We start from the raw sequence: 19,609 nt of genomic DNA on the forward strand, positions 1-19,609 counted from the left end.
CAAGCCCACAGCCATCTATTCCTCTTTTATTCTGAGGCAGTGTCTCTCTCTACGTAGCCCTGGCTGTCCTAGAACTCACTATGTGAACCAGGCTGGCCTTGAAATTGCGAAGATCTGCCTGTTTCTGTGTCCTAAGTGCTGGGATTAAAGGTATATGCCAACACACCCAGCCATTCCTTTTTTTTTTTTTAATACTTGCTTATTTTTATTTGGTGTGAATGAGTGTTGGTGTGTGCGTGTGTGTGTGTGTGTGTGTGTGTGCGTGCGCGCGCGCTATGTGCATGCCTCGTGCCTCTGGGGGCCAGAAGAGGGTCTCAGATTCACTGGAACTGGAGTTACAGATCATGGTGAGCTGCCGTGTGGGTTCTTGGAACCAACGCTGGGTCCTCTGCCAGGACAAGCACTCTTACCCGCTGAGCCCTCCACCCCTGTAACCACTGAACGAGGCCATCAGCAGCCTCCGCAGAGTGAGATGGACCCTCCTCCACCCTCTGCTGGTAGAAGAGACCCCAGTATTTGGGTGAGGGGTCGTGGCAGCACCCAGGGGCAGAGAAACCCTCTGACGAGGGACACTGTCATGAAGGATGGAAGGCAGCAGTGCTGTCTCAGGTTTTGCTTTGCTTTGCTCTGCGCTGCACTGCAATGGAACCTTGGTGGTTCACCAAGCTAGCTAACCGCTCTGCTCTCCCACTGAGCTACTGCCCACTGCGCAGCTATTTTTGTTTGCTTTTGCTTTGGAGACTGGCCTTGAACTGGCTGTGTCGTCAAGAATGACCTTGAAGTTCTCCTCTTGCTGTGACCTCCTGAGCACTGCGATACAGGCGTGTCCCCACTGTTCCTGGTTTCTGTGGTGTCACATCTAACCCAGGGCCCCATGCGTGCTACAGGAAGAGCTCTACCAACTAGGCCACCTTCCCAGCTTCCAAATGTGTTTTTGAGAAAAATCACTGTCACTGTGAGGGGCTAAGAAGAAATATTTGGTTACCTGTTTATTCCTCAGTTATTTACTGAGTTTCATCCTGTGGGCCAGGTAGGCCCTGAGGGGAGCAGGTAACTGATAATGTCTTGGCTCCATGGACCCTTATTTTCAGGAAGGAAATGTAAGACATAAATGAAAATCTTCCACAGTGCTGGCAAAGAGGAAGAAGACCGGCAGTGTCAAGGGGCCTGAGGTAGGCCTCACTATGAAGTTCCTGTTGGAGCTTCAAGAGGAAAATTGCTTCACACAGGGACAGCCAGGGCACAGGCTCAGGGGCAGAGGAGTGGATATGTGACCTGTTTTTCCAACAACATAAAGACTCGAGGCTCCCTCCCTACCTGGGGTGAGTAGACAGGTGTGTGTGTGTGTGTGTGTGTGTGTGTGTGTGTGTGTGTGTGTGTGTTATGTCTCCTCAGGAAAAGTTTTGTCACATAACAAGGATACCCAATCATGCTCTGACTGACACCCTAACCCCAGCTCTGGCCTCATGGCTGGCTCATGCTGGAAGCATGCTCCCTTTGCCTTGCAACACACACACACACACACACACACACACACACACACCCTCACGCACGCACGCACAGACACACCCTTTTCACCTTCATTCCTGCAGGGGAGGTTCTCAGACCGGCTGAGCCTGGGCTTGTTTAAACCAATTCCCAAGCTTGCTTGGGAGGGGTCGGGCAGAGAAGATTGGGGGGAGGGTAAGCAGGGGGGGATTTCCTTAACACTCATCAAAGCCATTAGGAGACCCATGTCCTGTAGCTGGGTGCTGATGTATGGGATGGAAGCCACATCCTGGGAAACAGGGAGTGGCCAGGGCAGGAAGGTGAGGACCCAGTGAGGTGCAGTGCAAGGCCTGGCTTCTGTGGGGAGGAGTTGAGGCGTCTTTTTGCGTGTGATCTTGAGACCTAACCAGAGGCCCTGGACCTCTGAGCACAGTGCTGGTGTGACTCAGGGCTAAGGTGGCTTCAGCTCCCAGCCTGGGGACAAGACCCTGAGGCACAGGGACACAGAGAATGGGAGCTAAGGCCACCTCCATGGAGTTTGGTCTGAAGCATTCTTAGCCCCTCTCCTTTTTGTTTTCTTGGGCTGGGCCTGCAACTCTCAGAAAGACTTCTAGATCCTTCTGAGAGGAACTCCCTAAGCCTGAACAGGCACTGTAGTTGATGGCATATCCCAAGTGTTCCCCCAAATCTGCGCCTTCCTGAGCAAGTGATTGTCCCCTCTCTGCTTCTGTTTTGTCACCTGTATAATGGGGTTGTTCAGAATAGCCTGCTTCCCAAATGGGGGGGGGGTGAGATATGGAATGCAACAGTCTGCAAACCTTTCCTGGCAGGCCTTAAGCAAATGGCACCCCGGTGGCTGGGACTGTGGCTCAGTGATGGAGCCATTGCCTCTTTATCCCAAGGATATGGGTTCAATATCTTTTGTTTTGTTTTTTTTCGAGACAGGGTTTCTCTGTGTTGCTCTGGCTGTCCTAGACTCACTTTATAGACCAGGCTGGCTTCGAACTCACAGAGATCCACCTGCCTCTGCCTCCCGAGTCCTGGGATCAAAGGCATGCGCCACCTTATTCAGCAATGGGTTCGCTTTCTAGCTGTGTCTGTGCCAGTGCCAGTAGGTCCTGTGTTGTGTCAGCCTATGTCATGTTGTTGTCACCCCTCCCCCACTTGGCACAAGCTAGAGACTTCACTGGTTCTCACCCTTCCTAATGCTGTGACCCTTTAATACAGTTCCTCCTGTTGTGGTGACCCCCAACTGATGTGGACGTTTTTGGTTTCTTTAAAAAAAAACTCAGTTGTGTCATGTGAAGATGCTTTTGTTTTGCTCCCAAGTGTGGGATGTGGGATGTGGGATGTGGGAGTATTTTTCCACCACTGAAAACAAACTCCCAATCTTTGTTAGCTGAAAGCAAGCTTGAGAGAGGGCATGTGCTGTTTTGCTGGAAGCTGTCTCCTGTGAGGGGTGCGGTTTGGCCAGCTGGAAAACATCCTTGTGTGGTAGACTCCGAGCAGGGATAAATAGAAGCCCACAGACAGTGAGACAGTGCTTTTGCATCAACACCCTTTGTAACAGTTCGTGTCCCTTTGCTGGTTGGTCTTCCCTCTTGCAGAGAGAAATGCTCCAGAGAACTCCTCATGTTACTCCGGCTGAGTCCTGCTGTTTCCGCTAAGTCCTGTCCCCACTGCTATTGTTTGCTGTTTGCGGTCTGCTCATATCCTGATGACAAAGACTGGACTCTGCCCTCAAGGAACTATGTCTAAAGAAGTTCAAAAAAAAAAAAAAACCCTTTCCTACTAACCTTCTTTCTCCTCTACCTCGAGTTGGTCGGTTGGAAGGGAGATAGAAGCATTTAATAAGGCGAGGCGTGGTGGCACACGTCTTTAATCCCAGCACTCGCACTCGGAAGGCAGAGGCAGGAAGATCTCTGCAAGTTCGAGGCCAGCCTGGTCTACAGACTGAGTCTAGGACAGCCAAGGTTACACAGAGAAACCCTGTCTTGAAAAACCAAAACAAACAAACAAAACAAAACAAAAATAAAAATAAAAACCCTTTTCCTACAAATCTTCTTTCTGCCCTACCTTAGGTTGGTGGCTTGGAAGGGAGGTAGAAGCACTTAATAAGGCAGGGCATGGTAGCGCACACCTGTACTCCCAGCATTCAGGAGGCAGAGGCAGGAGACTCTCTGTGACCAGCTTGGTCTACAAAATGAATTCTAGGACAGCCAGGGCTGTTACATAGAAAAACCCTGTTTTGAAAAACAACAAAATAGGGCTGGAGAGATGGCTCAGAGGTTAAGAGCACTGTTTGCTCTTCCAAAGGTCCTGAGCTCAATTCCCAGCAATCACATGGTGGCTCACAACCATCTATAATGAGATCTGGTGCCCTCTTCTGGTGTGCGGGCACATATGTGGGTAGAATACTATATAAATAATAAATCTTAAAAAAAAAAAAGAATGTTAAAAAAAAAAACAAAATAAAACAAAACAAAACAACCCTAAATAAAGTAGGTTTTTAAAAAAATCTAAGCCTATACTCAACCATAAACTTATTTTCTTTTTTTTTTTAGATTTATTTATTTATTTGTTTATTATGTATACAGTATTCTGTCTGCATGTATACCTGCAGGCCAGAAGACGGCATCAGAGCACATTATAGATGGTTATGAGCCACCATGTGGGTGCTGGGAATTGAACTCAGGACCTCTGGAAGAACAGACAGTGCTCTTAACCTCTGAGCTAGCTCTCCAGCCCTCATAAACTTATTTTTATTGCTACTTTATAACTATAATCTTGCTACTGTTATGAATTACAATGTAAATATCTGATACTCAGGACATCTGATGAACAAAGGGTCATTTGCCCCCAAAGGTGTGGAGACCCACAGGTTGAGAACCACAGATAGAGTCTTCTGGGACAAGGAGACGTCACTTGGAAAAGTGTCTCTGTGGTTGAGTCTGTGGGGGCCTTTTCTTGATTGGTGAATTGTGTGGTCCTGAGCTGCATAAAAACAAACAAACAAACAAACCCAAGCTGGGTGAGCCATGAAGAACAAGCCAGTAAGCAGCCTTCCTCCATGGCCTCTGCTTCAGGTCTGCCCTGACGTCCCTGAATGACGTACTTCAAGCCATAAGGTTAACCCTTTCCCCTCCAAATTGCTTTTGGTCATGGTGTTTATCACAGCCACGGAAAGCAAGCTAAGACATCTGCTCACAACGATGTCTCACCCAAGGACACCCGGCCAGTTACCGGAGCAGCCCGGGGCCTGGACTTGGGACTCCCAGTTGTCTAAGATCATTTCGCTTGATGTGACAGACCACGACCAAAAGCAACATGGGGAAGGAAGCTCTTTTTACAATGCTCAGGTCACACTCTGTCACTGACGTAGAGGCAGGAGGATTGACAGTTTGAGGTCAGCTGGGGATGGGTGTGGCTCAGGTGGTGGAGGGCTTGCCTACCATGCACAGAGTGCTGGATTCCATCCCCAGCAGTGCATAATCTGGCATAGTGCTGAACATCTGCAATCCCAGCACTTGGGAGGCAGAAACAATAGGATCATAAATTCAAGGTCATTCTTGCGTCATAGATAGTTTTGGGCTAGCCTGGGCTATAGAAGACCCTGTCTAAAAGCAAACTAATTTTTATAATTTTATTCCACTCAAGTCTACAGTCTAAGTGGCCACCCTGGACACCGCCCAAGGTCTGGGCTTCCCCTCACCCCTAAGTAGGTCTCTGCTTTCTGTAGGATGAGCATCAACTATTAGAGAAAGCTGGGTATGATATAAGCACACTTGCACTCCCAACACTCCGGAGTGAGGAGAGAGGGAGATTGTTATGACCTCAAAGCTAGCCCAAGATATATATATATATCTGTGTATATATATATATATATATATATATATATATATATATATATATATATATGTAATTCTAAGCTAGCCTGGCTTTCATAGACCCCGTCTCTACATTAGTTAATTTAAAATATTAATGCTGGGTGATGATGGCACATGCGCTTACTCCCAGCACTCAGGTGGCAAAGACAGGCAGATCTCTGTAAGTTCAAGGCCAGCCTGGTCTACAAAGTGAGTTCCAGGACAGTCAGGGCTACAGAGAGAAACTCTGCCTTAAAAAACCAAGAAAAAGAAAGAAAGAAAGAAAGAGAAAGAAAGAAAGGAAAGAAAGAAAGAAAGGAAAGAAAGAAAGAAAGAAAGAAAAAGAAAGCCAAAGGCCATGGAAGAGACCGGGCATCCCAAACAAGCCAGCATCCTTGCCTTTGGCTGCAGGCTGGGTTTTGAGGCTTGGCTGTTCCCAAGGGACCAGGTTCTTTGAAATGGTAGGATTAGCCAAATGGAGTGAGTGAGCTTGATTTCCAAGCTTGGTCCTGAAGTCATTTTATTCCTCCCTCTATCGTGTTCCCCTGAAATGGACTCCCTGAAGATGTCTGAAGCTAAGGATCCCTAGAGGGATCTCAGGGACCTTCTCGGGGCTGCCCACACCCAGACACCTTCCAGTCAGGCCTGACCACCCAGGGGTTAACCCGCAGCAGAGCCGTTACCTAGCAAGCAGGCTGCTTCAAACCCAGGTGATTAACAGGCTGCCTTCCAAGCTGAGGCAAGAGGATTTGTTTCTCCTCCTCTCCCTCCCCAGGGATGTCTGCCTGGCATCTTGAGCTATGCCAGCTTTCTGTGGGCGCCTTGAGGAGAAAGCCTGCAGAGGGCTGGGGGTTGGGGGCTGGGTATGGGGAGACTCGGGTCCAGAGGTGAACTCTGAGGAGGAGACAGAGGGGCCTCACTCAGTCCCATTTCTGAGTCTTGGCTCACTTCTGCAGCCTGATTACTTTACATGAGAGCGTTGCTGTTGGAATTGATGGAGCCCGTGCCAGGGCTGGGCCCAGACAGATGCAGCCTCATTTAGTTTTAACTAGGAGACTAGTTAGTTCTAACTAGCCAGACCCTCTAGCTGGGCTTCCAGATGAGGGGAGGGTAGGATTGCTCTTGAGGCTTGGCTAGCTGATGGAGCTTGGTACCCAAGGCCTGATCTGTCTGGCATCAGATGGGCCAAATTTTTTATTTTCTCAGCGGATGCAGCAGCAGCTGTTTACCGAGTCTCTGCTATAGGCCAGGCAGCGTGTTGAACACTCTCTGTTCATCTTGAATCTTGGAGGTACCAGGTCTGAAAAGGCCCTTTACTAAGCCACCACCATCAGGAGTGTCATTGTGACACAACAGGGTCTGCGGTAGGGGAAGAAACACAGGTGACTTTCAGACTACGAACAGAATGGGCCTCTTGTAATGTACATGACATCCTCTCTGGTTGTTCATAAAGTTCCTTCTGTACCACTTCCAAACAAACCCTGAAAACCTAGCTCCCACCTCCCCACCCCTACCCCAGCTCAGCTGCCACCAGCCTAGCTCTCACCTCCCCACCCCTACCCCAGCTCAGCTGCCACCAGCCTAGCTCTCACCTCCCCACCCCTACCCCAGCTCAGCAGCCACCAGCCTAGCTCCTATCTCCCCACCCCTACCCCAGCTCAGCTGCCACCAGCCTAGCTCCCACCTCCCCACCCCTACCGCAGCTCAGCAGCCACCAGCCTAGCTCTCACCTCCCCACCCCTACCCTAGCTCAGCAGCCACCAGCCTAGCTCTCACCTCCCCACCCCTACCCCAGCTCAGCTGCCACCAGCCTAGCTCTCACCTCCCCACCCCTGCCCTAGCTCAGCAGCCACCAGCCTAGCTCTCACCTCCCCACCCCTCCCGTAGCTCAGCAGCCACCAGCCTAGCTCTCACCTCCCCACCCCTCCCGTAGCTCAGCAGCCACCAGCCTAGCTCTCACCTCCCCACCCCTCCCCTAGCTCAGCTGCCACCAGCCTAGCTCTCACCTCCCCACCCCTGCCCTAGCTCAGCAGCCACCAGCCTAGCTCTCACCTCCCCACCCCTCCCGTAGCTCAGCAGCCACCAGCCTAGCTCTCACCTCCCCACCCCTCCCGTAGCTCAGCAGCCACCAGCCTAGCTCTCACCTCCCCACCCCTCCCCTAGCTCAGCTGCCACCAGCCTAGCTCCCACCTCCCCACCCCTACCCCAGCTCAGCTGCCACCAGCCTAGCTCTCACCTCCCCACCCCTACCCCAGCTCAGCTGCCACCAGCCTAGCTCTCACCTCCCCACCTCTACCCCAGCTCAGCTGCCACCAGCCTAGCTCTCACCTCCCCACCCCTCCCCTAGCTCAGCAGCCACCAGCCTAGCTCCCACCTCCCCACCCCTCCCCTAGCTCAGCAGCCACCAGCCTAGCTCTCACCTCCCCACCCCTCCCCTAGCTCAGCTGCCACCAGCCTAGCTCCCACCTCCCCACCCCTACCCCAGCTCAGCTGCCACCAGCCTAGCTCTCACCTCCCCACCCCTCCCCTAGCTCAGCAGCCACCAGCCTAGCTCCCACCTCCCCACCCCTCCCCTAGCTCAGCAGCCACCAGCCTAGCTCTCACCTCCCCACCCCTCCCCTAGCTCAGCAGCCACCAGCCTAGCTCTCACCTCCCCACCCCTACCCCAGCTCAGCAGCCACCAGCCTAGCTCTCACCTCCCCACCCCTCCCCTAGCTCAGCAGCCACCAGCCTAGCTCTCACCTCCCCACCCCTCCCCTAGCTCAGCAGCCACCAGCCTAGCTCTCACCTCCCCTCCCCTAGCTCAGCAGCCACCAGCCTAGCTCCCACCTCCCCACCCCTCCCCTAGCTCAGCAGCCACCAGCCTAGCTCTCACCTCCCCACCCCTCCCCTAGCTCAGCAGCCACCAGCCTAGCTCTCACCTCCCCACCCCTACCCTAGCTCAGCTGCCACCAGCCTAGCTCCCACCTCCCCACCCCTCCCCTAGCTCAGCTGCCACCAGCCTAGCTCTCACCTCCCCACCCCTGCCCTAGCTCAGCAGCCACCAGCCTAGCTCTCACCTCCCCACCCCTACCCCAGCTCAGCTGCCACCAGCCTAGCTCTCACCTCCCCACCCCTACCCCAGCTCAGCTGCCACCAGCCTAGCTCTCACCTCCCTACCCCTACCCCAGCTCAGCTGCCACCAGCCTAGCTCTCACCTCCCCACCCCTACTCGTAGCTCAGCTGCCACCAGCCTAGCTCTCACCTCCCCACCCCTACCCCAGCTCAGCTGCCACCAGCCTAGCTCTCACCTCCCCACCCCTACCCCAGCTCAGCAGCCACCAGCCTAGCTCTCACCTCCCCACCCCTACCCCAGCTCAGCAGCAGCCACCACTTGGCAGCAAGATCATGGCACTGGCCTCTGGTCTCCGTTTCCCTCCCTCCACTCCTCAATAGCTCCCACCCCCACTTTGCCTGGATCCTTACCAAGGCTCTTTGTGAGAAGCAAGGGTAAGCAGCTGGGCCTCGGGTGGCAAGGACTTTTCAAAGGCCTTCACTTGGCTCGGAGCCCACTCCCCCATCACCACCTCAGCTGGATCCCCCCCAGGGGCCACTGCTCTGCTTTAAGTAGCAGGACCCGGTACCGAAGAACCAGGGACGGTCCCTAGACCCCCGTGCCCGCTGAAATGGTACAAGGAGGCCAGGCCTTCCCCTGTTGTTGCACTTCCCTCCTGTTCCCAAGGAAACGACACCAGCGAATCCTGCCTCCTGACTGTTCAGGCAGTTCTCTGGATGGGCTCCCAGGATATCATGTCCGCCCTCCTCTTGAGATCTATGAGAGAGGAAAAAAAAAAAGTCTTTTAATAGAAGACGGCGTAATCTGTGGCCCTCGTCATATTTAAGTGACAGGACAGCCAATACTTATACATTTTTCATGTGTATGTGGGTATTAGCCCTCCTGTGTCTGCACATATGTGGAGACCCAAGGCTGACCTTGGGGGAACATCCTCAGTTGCTCTCCACTTTATTCACTGAGGCAGGGCCTTTCAATCAAACCCAGAGCTCATGTATGGCTAGTCCAGCTACCCAGCTTGCACCTGTCTCTTCCTGGAATTACAGGTGGGCTGCCACACCCAGCCAGTATCGACATACTTGTGTAGCGAGCATGTTATCCACCGAGCCCATCTCCTCAGCCCCTGTAGCCAATGCTTTAAAGACGTGTTTGGAGCTTCCATCAGACTTAGAATAAAATCCACACAAGCACATGCCTATGAGCAACACGCACCTCGCTGAGGCAGGAGGATTGCTATGCGTTCAGTGCCATCCTGGGCTACTAGCAAGACTGTCTTAGGTTACTCTTCTCGTCCCTGCGACAAAATACTGGGCAAAGGTACTTACGGAAGGAAGGCTTTGGCTCACAGGGGGAGGAGGTCACTTCGATGATTTGTGCACCATCATTGGGAATCCGGAGGATCGTGGGGTGGGGGTGAGTAGGGGAGGAGGTCCCAGACTCTGTACTGGGCTCGAGAGAGGGTACCGAAGAGATGTGAGCAGCAAGAAACCTTAAGGAAACAGAGAAGTGGTCAGCTGTGTGCAGGCCAGGGAGTGACCGTCACTCTGCATGTGGAAGGGGAACAAATCTGGCTGGAAGGAGGACACTGGTCTTTTGGCTACCTTCGCGTCAAGGCTATGAGTGGCCCCCGAAGGGGAAGAGAGGGCTGATCACAACCTCATTACTCCCAACCTGTTCCGGTATTTCCCCCCCCCCCCCCCATCCCTCCCAATCCCTAAGCCCTGAGAGTTTCGTACCTCCAGGCCGCCTTATGCTTGGCAGGAGGGAAAGCCTCCGTCAGGCTTTTGATGGGGTCCCGCGATAGCACGGCTGGGAGCCAGAACAAGAAGACTGAGCGCGGGAATTGGGGCCTGCCTTGGGCTCTGGCATCTCTGAGCTGGCTCTGTCTCCTCCACCAGTCGTTTCTGGTGAGACTCCGGGAAGCAGGATACCGCTGACTCTCAGAGGCCTGGAAGGAGTCAGAAAGCAGAACGCGGAATGCCCTGCCCAGCTTCCCTCTGCCTTACAGAAACGGCCTCCCTCTGCTCTTCGCTCTCGGGCCTCTGTAGTCCCTGCTACTCCCAGGTAGGGCTCTGGTGATCGGGAGGGCGCACCCAGGCCTGAGGAAGGAAGAACATGGGCGCTCCAGAGACTCCACTTCCGGTCCTTTCTGTAGCCAGGAGTCAAGATGTCACAGCAGGTCAGGTAGATGGGAGTTTTGATCCTGGCCTTGCAGGTCATTGAATAGAAGCCCCTGGCAAGCCTCCTGGCCTTGGTCTCCTGTTTCCGGTGACCTTTTACACCTATCGCGATAACTGGATGCGGTGAGGAATGCCACGCACAAAGCACAGTCACGGCCTTTCCTGACAGTGGGACACGGTGTTCGGAATTCCTCAGGGAGAGGACCGGGATGGAGTGGAGATGAATGTTATGGTTTGGTTGTGACATGCTTGGTTTTTATTTTTATCATTTTCTCGGTGTGGTTCTGGCTGTCCTGGACTGGTTTTGTAGAGATCCACTCCTGAGTGCTGGCATTAAAGGCATACACACGACCATGCCTGCGAAGACAACTCTTATGAAGGAAAAAAACATGGTGGCACACGCCTTGACTCCCAGCACTCGGGGGCAGAGGCAGGTGGATTGCTGTAAGTTCGAGGCCAGCCTGGTCTACAAAGCAAGTCTAGGATATCCAAGGCTAAAACAGAGAGACCCTGTCTTGAAAAAACAAAAACAAAACAAACAAACAAAAGATTTATTTATTATGTATACAGTATTCTGCCTGCATGTACACCTGCAGGCCAGAAGAGGGCATCAGATCTCATTATAGATGGTTGTGAGCCACCATGTGGTTGCTGAGTAATTGAACTCAGGACCTTTGGATGAACAGCCAGTGCTCTTAACCTCTGAGCCATCTCTCCAGCCCCATAAATCTTTTTTTAAAAAAGAAAAAAAAATCTCATGAATTAAAATGATGCTCAAGAGGGTCTGTTCTCTTCAGAACACCTTGACTCAGTCCCACTGACTTCCAGGCTTCCGATGAGAGATCACCAAGAGGCTTGAGCAGGTGTCGATGAGCCACGAGTTTCGGGGGGAGCAAGTTGAACCAGTGACTCAAAAAAGAATGAAGCAACCGTGTCCTTTTGTTCCCTTTCATTGTCAGAGTTCCAGAAAAGCCTAGTCTCGTACTCACACGCTCATGTGGTCTGCATTTTACAACGAGGAAGATATTTTACAATTCTTCCCTTGCTATGTAGATTAGGCTAGCCCACAACTCACTATGTAACTATGTAGCCCTGGCTGGCCTCAGCCACCTTGAGCACATTCCAAGTGCGAGCCACCTTGCCTGGCATAACCCCTTTCTCTAAAAGAGGATTCTCTCTGTGTTGCGTGAGCGTCAACGTAGAGGCAGAAAAGGAGGCTTAGAAAGTGGCCATTGCCCAGATCTCACAGTGGTTCCAGTGGAGTTTGTTCACACTCAGGCCGTTCACACTCAGGCCGTTCACACTCAGGTTGCAGGGTGTAAGCCAGTGGCAGAGCATAAGCTCTGCATGTACAAAGCTCTGAGTGTGACCCCCAAATCCCCTGTCGCCTGCTTTGCCCACAGATCCCCGACCACACAAAGGCCGCTCAGTTCCATACACCTCAGCCACAGCCCGGATAAGACTTCAACGCATTACCAGATAAGAGATGAAAGTCACTGGCTGAGCTCTGGGCGCGCAGGGCGAGCGCTCGGCTGACTCCCTTGTTGAACATAACTATTCATAGAGCAGCAACAACACAGTGACTCTGGGCCTGTGATGTATTGAGACACAGGAGAGGACCTGAGCATGGACAAAATATGAATGTTGTCCAAACCGGGAAAAGAACAAAACAGCTTCATTCTTGCCATCAAGACTTTTCTTTCTTTCTTTCTTTCTTTTTTGTTTTTGTTTTTTGGTTTTTTGAGACAGGGTTTCTCTGTGTAGCCTCGGCTGTCCTGGACTTACTTTGTAGACCAGGCTGGCCTCGAACTCACAATGATCCACTTGTTTCTGCCTCCCGAGTGCTGGGATTAAAGGCGTGCGCCACCACATCCGGCAATAAGACTTTTATTTCTTATCCATTATTTTAGCTGGACCCAGCCCTCCTTCCTTCCTTCCAGATAAATTTTACTAACATAGCTTTTCACCAACTTATTGAAAGTACGGTTATTTATTTACAGGTGTGTGTGTGTGTGTGTGTGTGTGTGTGTGTGTGTGTGTGTGTTCGTTATCTCCTTTCAGCAGGTGAGTTCTGCAGATTAAACTCAGGTTGTTTGAGTTGGGGCCAATTGCCTTTACCTACTGAGCCAGCTCACTGGCCCTGCCATTTCTTGGAAGCCCTGTTTCTTTTTTTAAAAGATGTGTTTATTAAGTATACAATGGTTTGCCTGCATGTACACCTACAGGCCAGAAGAGGGCACCAGATCCCGATATAGATGGTTGTGAGGCACCATGTGGTTGCTGGGAATTGAACTCAGGACCTCTGGAAGAGCAGGCAGTGCTCTTAACCTCTGAGCCATCTCTTCGGCCCAGCCCATTTTATTTTAGCACTCCCCAAATGAGCTAATGGAAGCCAGACATGGTGAGGAGTCCTTTGCAACACCTTATGGGATTGGCCTTGTGTGTCCCTGCCACCTGCTTTACCCTTCACTGCAACAAGGATAAATGCTGCTTGCTTACTGACAGCTGTGTTCCCGTGGCCCGGCACTTGAATGGCATTGACGTGGGCCTCATTCAAGGAGATACAACAGCATTGTCAAAATGTACAAAATGCTGCTTGCCCCGAATCCTGGGATGACAAGAGAAGGGACATCAGCGCCCTCTGGTGGCCAGGAGGTGACTAGTGTTTTTTTGTTTTTGTTTTTGTTGTTTTGTTTTTTTGGTGATTAGTTTTAAATTGCAGTGGCAACCTATCAGGGAAACACTATATTTTGGAGTGGGTAGAAGGTACAACAGAGGCTTTAAAAGGCAGTGGAATGGGGGAGGGGCACAGAGGGGATGTGCTCAGAGCACTCTCTGCTCCATATTCAGCTCCCAGAGCCTACACAGCGCATGGCAACGGTCTGGTGCGCCAGTTTCAGGGGATCTGGCGCCCTCTTCTGGCCTCTTTTGCCACAAGGCGCGCATATGGCGCACTTAACCTGTGTGCAAGCAAAACACCAGCGCACATAAAATAAAATAAATCTTTTTAAAATCAAGGTTAGGGGAACTAGAAAATGGCTCAGAGGGGGAAGGCACTTGCTGTATAAGTGTGAGAATCCGCATTTGCACCCCCCCAACACTCACATAAAAAGTTGGGCATGGTTGCATATTTGCTTTTTTTGTTTGGGTTTGCTTTTTTTTTTTTTTTTTGGCTTTTCGAGGACAGGGTTTCTCTGTGTAGCCCTAGCTGTCCTGGACTCACTTTGTAGACCAGCCTGGTCTTGAACTCCCAGAGAATCACCTGTCTCTGCCTCCCGAGAGCCACCACGCCGGGCTCTTTTTTCTTTCCTCTTCCTCCTCCTCCTCCTCCTCTTCCTCCTCCTCCTTTGTTTGTTTTTTAAGATAGGGTTTCTCTGTGTAGCCCTGGCTGTTCTGGAACTCACTCTGTACACCAGGCTGGCCTCGAACTCAGAAATCCACCTGCCTTTGCAGGATTAAACTGCCTGTGCCACAACAACCCATTGTTTGTATTTTTTCTTACAGGAGTAGGAACGGCATTTTTTTTTTAATGTTCCTGATCAAATCTCCTTCAACCTGGCTTAGGCACAAGGAAAAGATTAGTATTGGTGTGGTGGCTGACCTGAAGGAAATCCTCCATTATGGGTGGCCAGCAAGCCTGGCTGGAGATAGATGAGGGAAGGAAGATGCATCATTTCCAGCCCCCTCCTGTCATGACCAGGGGACTCTGTGCTGTGAGGAGCATCCTGGGCCAGCTGCACAGCCTGGATTAATTAGCCCAAGAGAGCCTTTTCCAGTCCACAGTAAAAATTTTATGTTCTGTGTCCATGAGGACCAAGTACAGCTTTAATTAAGTCTGTGACTTAATATATTTCTCTTACCACCCTTCTGATGACCTTATCACAGCTCCTGGGAGGGCAGTGCTGGCCATATGTCTCAGGAGGGGAAAGGAACCTGGAGAGACCAAAAGCGGGATTCGAGATGCTGGTGATTCCAAGGGGGCATGGAAATCACATATGTAGGAGCTGTGACCGCCAGGAGCTCAGTTTGTCAAAGAATTAAGACCTTCATCCTGCCGGGCGGTGGTGGCACACTCCTTTAATCCCAGCACTTGGGAGGCACAGGCAGGCGGATCTCTGAGTTCCAGGCCAGCCTGGTCTACAGAGGGAGTGTTCCAGGACAGCCAGGGCTACACAAAGAAACCTTGTCTCAGAGCAAAACAAACAAAGGCCCCTCATCCTGGTTGATGTCCCAAGATGGAGAAGGTGAAACCCCCAGCAAGAAGAAGTCTGTAAAGGCGGGTTGGGGTGATGGGAGTCGGGAAAGTGTCTTGGAGAATGCACGTTGGCAGCAGGGCAGGAATAGAGATGCCCACCAGGCAGGGAAGAGCAGTTCAAGATACCGGAACACCTAGTCAAGCTAAAGAGTGCAGGGAACAGTGAGCGCTCAAGGCACCCTTGGGTTGCTGAGGCATTCACTGCATGGAGCTGGGGTCCTGGCAGGGTAGAGCGCAGCAGGGAGTCCTGTCATGAGGTAGAACGAACCAACGAATGGCACACTGGCGGAGTCAGGGGGGCACTGAACGGCACATTGGCAGAGTCGGGGGGCACTGAACGGCACACTGGTGGAGTCAGGGGACACTGAACGGCACACTGGCGGAGTCAGGGGGCACTGAACGGCACACTGGCGGAGTCAGGGGGGCACTGAACGGCACACTGGCGGAGTCAGGGGGGGCACTGAACGGCACAGTAGCGGAGTCAGGGGGGCACTGAACGGCACAGTGGCGGAGTCAGGGGGGGCACTGAACGGCATGGCAGAGTCAGGGGGCACTGAACGGCACAGTAGCGGAGTCAGGGGGGCACTGAACGGCACAGTGGCGGAGTCAGGGGACACTGAACGGTACACTGGCACTGAAATGCCAAAGTAAGAAGTTGAGACCATTCATTAGGTTGTAAAGAACTGTTGGACGTGTGTGTGTGTGTGTGTGTGTGTGTGAGAGAGAGAGAGAGAGAGAGAGAGAGAGAGAGAGAGAGAGGAAGGGAGGGAGGGAGGGAGGGAGGGAGGGAGGGGAGAGGGAGAGGGAGAGGGAGAGAGAGGGGGTGAGGTGGTGGTGGTATTTTTGACAGAGTCTCACCTATGTAGTCTAGGCCCAGCTTCTGTGTTCTGAACACTAGGGCTACAGGCATGAACCCCAACACCCATGGTTTCTGGGCTTCATGGGTGAGCCAGTTTTTGTTGATATTTATAGAACTCTCCAGCCCAGCTCTGACTTCCTGTGGCTCTCTGTAAGAATGAACTCACTATATTTCTTTTCTTTTTCTTTTTTTGTTTTGTTTTGTTTTTTGAAACATGGTTTCTGTGTAACCTTGGCTGTCCTAGACTCCCTTTGCAGACCAGGCTGGCCTCGAACTCACAATGATCTGCCTACCTCTGCCTCCCGAGTGCTGGGATTAAAGGCGTGCGCCACCACGCCCAGCACGCTCACTATATTTCATCTGAAATCCCTACACTCCCCGTACTACTGAAATCCTTTCCTGTTGACCCAGTTTAAGCATCCTGAGACACAGCCCCGTTTCCCTAGCGTGGGCAGGTGCTTTCAAGGTCCCCACACCTGCTGTGGCTCTCCCACCCCATTCTGGATTCTCCTAAATTGTGAATTCTGTTTAACCCTAGAGACGGTATTTTGTGTCTCAAAAAATCCTAGCACGGGGGCGGAGGGGGGCGGCACTCAAACGGAGGTGAATAAGGGAATGAGGCTTGAGATGTGGACCCCAAGATCTCTCGGGTCCCTCCCAGTTCTCAGCTGAATCTTCTAGAACAATGGGAAATCCACGGTGCCACCGGGGGTTGGCGTGATGACTCCCCAACAATCAGCCTCGTATTTTCACAGGAAGTAATGTCTACAGGAATGGAAAACAACCTCCATCGCCAGTTTCCCCGAAAACGAAGTGAAGCCAGGTGTGTTTCCAGGCACGCCTGGGAACTATCTGAGGACCGCTGAGGCGGAGGGTTACTCTATAACCCTCCGCTTGAGATGTGTCACCTGAGCTACGGCTCTTCAGACACCAGGGGGAGCAATCTCACCGCATCCCTGGCCCTGGCTGATTTCACACCCAAGGGCGTTCTCAGAAACTCTGAGAATTGTAGTCCTGGGACTGACAAGGCGCGTTGCACCTCGGGATTTGTAGTGTAACACCCACAGGCAGGAGGTGGGTTTAAGCTTACAAGTTAAATGGAAAGGAACTACTACTCCCAGAGGGCCACGGGCTCCTGGGCGGTGTCGGGTTTCCGTTGAGTGACTCTTCTAAGGTTGCTTTTGAGTGATCTGCTTGACTGGGTAAGTTTGATTGACAAAAGCTCCGGTGCTTGACTGAGCTATCCAAAGACCTTTTCATATTCCAGCGCGGGGCCTTTTTGTCTCTCAGTCCCAGAATCTTTGCTCTTCATCCTCTCTGTTAAGTGCGGGTCAGAATCCATCCCGCACAGGGTCACCGCAGACTGTCACTTCCAGGCCCCTAGATACCTGCCCTGACCCCTGACCCTCACCCTCCAGCTTCCTGTCCTGAGCCCCCACCCACCCACCCACCCCGACCCCGGCAGCTTTGGGTCCTCCACACTGCTCTCCACTCCTCGCTGGTGGGGTTTCCATGCTGGTGGAAGAAGGCTCCCAAATTCTTCCTCGCAGTGCTATGAACCTGAAGTGCAAAGAAGAACTCTGCCTTGCTCCTCTGTGGCCTTGGGCAAATCAAGCAGGCTCTCTGGGATTCACTTTCTTCCTCCTCCTTCTCCTCCTCCTCTCCCTCCTCCTTCCTTTTCTTCTCTCCTTTTCTTTCTCTTTTTGTCCTCCTCCTCCTCCTCCTGTATTACAGTGTACAACTACTTTGTAAGCTGCAAGGCCTCCACAAGCAACAGAAGTTCTCTCTGTGCCATTGGTTGGTGCCCCAGAACGTTCTTATCAAGGCTGCTTTTCTAGTTTTGCCGCTTCGTTGCTCAATCCTGTCCCTTGAGCTCTTGATGTCTTCCTCTAAGACCAGGCTATTTCTTCACTTCCTCCAGAGACCAAAGATCAGACAAGCCCCCGAGCCCGTAGCCTACAGAGGACTTTGTCTGGAAGGAATCCCAAGAGGGGTGCCTGCCTTGGACTCTGGCCTGAATTAGCCAGTGATGAAAAGTCCACAGGGCTGGCAGAGAGACAGCCGCTGGCTAGAAGCAGGGCGTCTTCAAGACAGCGCTGCAATGAAAGCTCCGTCCTTTGCCTTTGGCCTCTTCTGAGCCACTTTAGTGGACTTTGGTAGGTGTGTCTCAGGTGTGGAAAGCCCAGAAGAGAAGAATTCATGTTGCCAAAGGACCTATGCCAGGAAAAATGGAAGGCCTCAGCTGGGTGTGATGAAAGAGCCACAGCACTGCTGATTAGGTGCTGACATTTTATAAGTTATTGCTACGGCCTTGGGCTGTATCCATTTTCTCCTTTAAACCTATGAAGTGTCCCTATTTTACATTTAAGAGAGTTAGACTTGGATCGGGCATACAATTAGTTAAGATGGTTGTTTCTTTGTCATTGTCTTCGGTATGCCAGACCCTTTACATAATCTTCAACCTCCTGGGTTGTAGATGATGCGCTTAGAGCCTCAGACATGTGTTGAAGGTCTCACAGCTGTGGCTGTTTCCATTGCTCCGTGGGTAAAGGTGCTGTCATTCCTGACCCGCACAGTGGAGGAGAGAACCAGTTCCTGCAGGTTGTCCTCTGACCTCCACATGGGGTGTCATGGTACCACCTCAAATAAATAAATAAAATATTTTAAGTATATAGTATAGCTATATATTTACATATATAGTACAAATAAATATATATTATATATAAAATATTTAAATATATAGTATATACAAATATATTGCACATAAAATATTTAGCATATATAAATATACGCCACATATAAAATATTTAAATGTATATATATATATGTTTGTTTGTTTGTTTGTTTTTTGAGACAGGGTTTCTCTGTGTAGCCTTGGCTGTGCTAGCCTTGCTTTGTAAACCAGGCTGGCCTCGAACTCACAGAGATCTGCCTGCCTCTGCCTCCCGAGTGCTGTGATTAAAGGTGTGCGCCACCACCGCCCATATATATATTTTTTTTTCTTATAGCCAGCTGATATTAAAACTTTTCTTTTCTCCCTGTAGTATAGAGTCCTCTTTTCTTTTTCTTTTTCTTTTTTTTTTAGATTTATTCATTATTTATACAGTATTCTGCCCACCACAAGAAGGCACCAAATCTCATTACAAGTGGTTGTGAGCCACCATGTCATTGCTGGGAATTGAACTCAGGACCTTTGGAAGAGCAAAGGGTGCTCTTAAACCTCTGAGCCCATCTCTCCAGACCCTAGCCTTAATTTTCTGATAAACATGACAGATTAAAAATAATTGAGCTGGGGGGCTGGAGAGAGATGGCTCATCAGTTAAGAATATTGACAGCTCTTCCTGAGGACCCCGGGTTCAGTTTCCAAAAGGTGAACACAGAGATCTTGAATTGGGGACCTGCTTGGGCTACACGGAGAGACCCCATCTCAGAACCACCAAAGGAGAGGAATTGAAAGATTTAAAAATCAAAGCCAAAAGAAGACACACTGAGTCGTTGCTGCCTATGGGAAACCTGTGGCCATAGCTTGTCCTACAGATAGGAGGCACAGGCTTTAAACCCCACCCCCGCCCCCACCGCCGGAGCTCACATGAAGAGGAAAGTCTGTGTGTGGCCGGGTACCTGTGTGCCGTGGTAAACATGTGGAGGTCAGAAGACAGCTTAGGGTGTGGCGGCAGATTTCCTCTCCTTTCCTTTCACTGTGAGGGTTCTGGGAATTGAACATGAAACATTAGGCTTAGGGGCGAGCTGAGCCATCTTGCCTACATTAACCTGTGTGTTTCTGGGTGGCCAGGGCCATTTTCCCAGTGAGAGAGTAGTCACATCTTAGGGTACACTCAGAGTTTGGTGCATGAAAGAAGAGACTCTCCCTAAACAATTCTTAAATGCTACTGTCAGAAACACCTAGGA

General features: G+C 51.3%; 1 protein-coding gene across 3 annotated transcripts in view; it reads left to right on the forward strand.

Moving 5' to 3' along the window:
* The first annotated feature begins 10,448 nt into the window (after nucleotides 1–10,448).
* Nucleotides 10,449–19,609, forward strand: part of PAFAH2 (platelet activating factor acetylhydrolase 2) — a 321,900-nt gene continuing 312,739 nt past the window's right edge. For 2 of the 3 annotated variants that reach the window (XR_014780427.1, XM_084788334.1), the window contains exon 1: nucleotides 16,774–16,902. The gene's annotated coding sequence lies outside the window, so the exon portion shown is untranslated. Of the gene's footprint in view, nucleotides 10,471–16,773; nucleotides 16,903–19,609 lie in introns of those variants that run through there. The other variant, XM_084788335.1, reaches the window with a different exon arrangement.

This window comes from Acomys minous (genome assembly GCF_964271855.1).
Source record: "Acomys minous genome assembly, chromosome: 6".
Taxonomy (NCBI): domain Eukaryota; kingdom Metazoa; phylum Chordata; class Mammalia; order Rodentia; family Muridae; genus Acomys; species Acomys minous.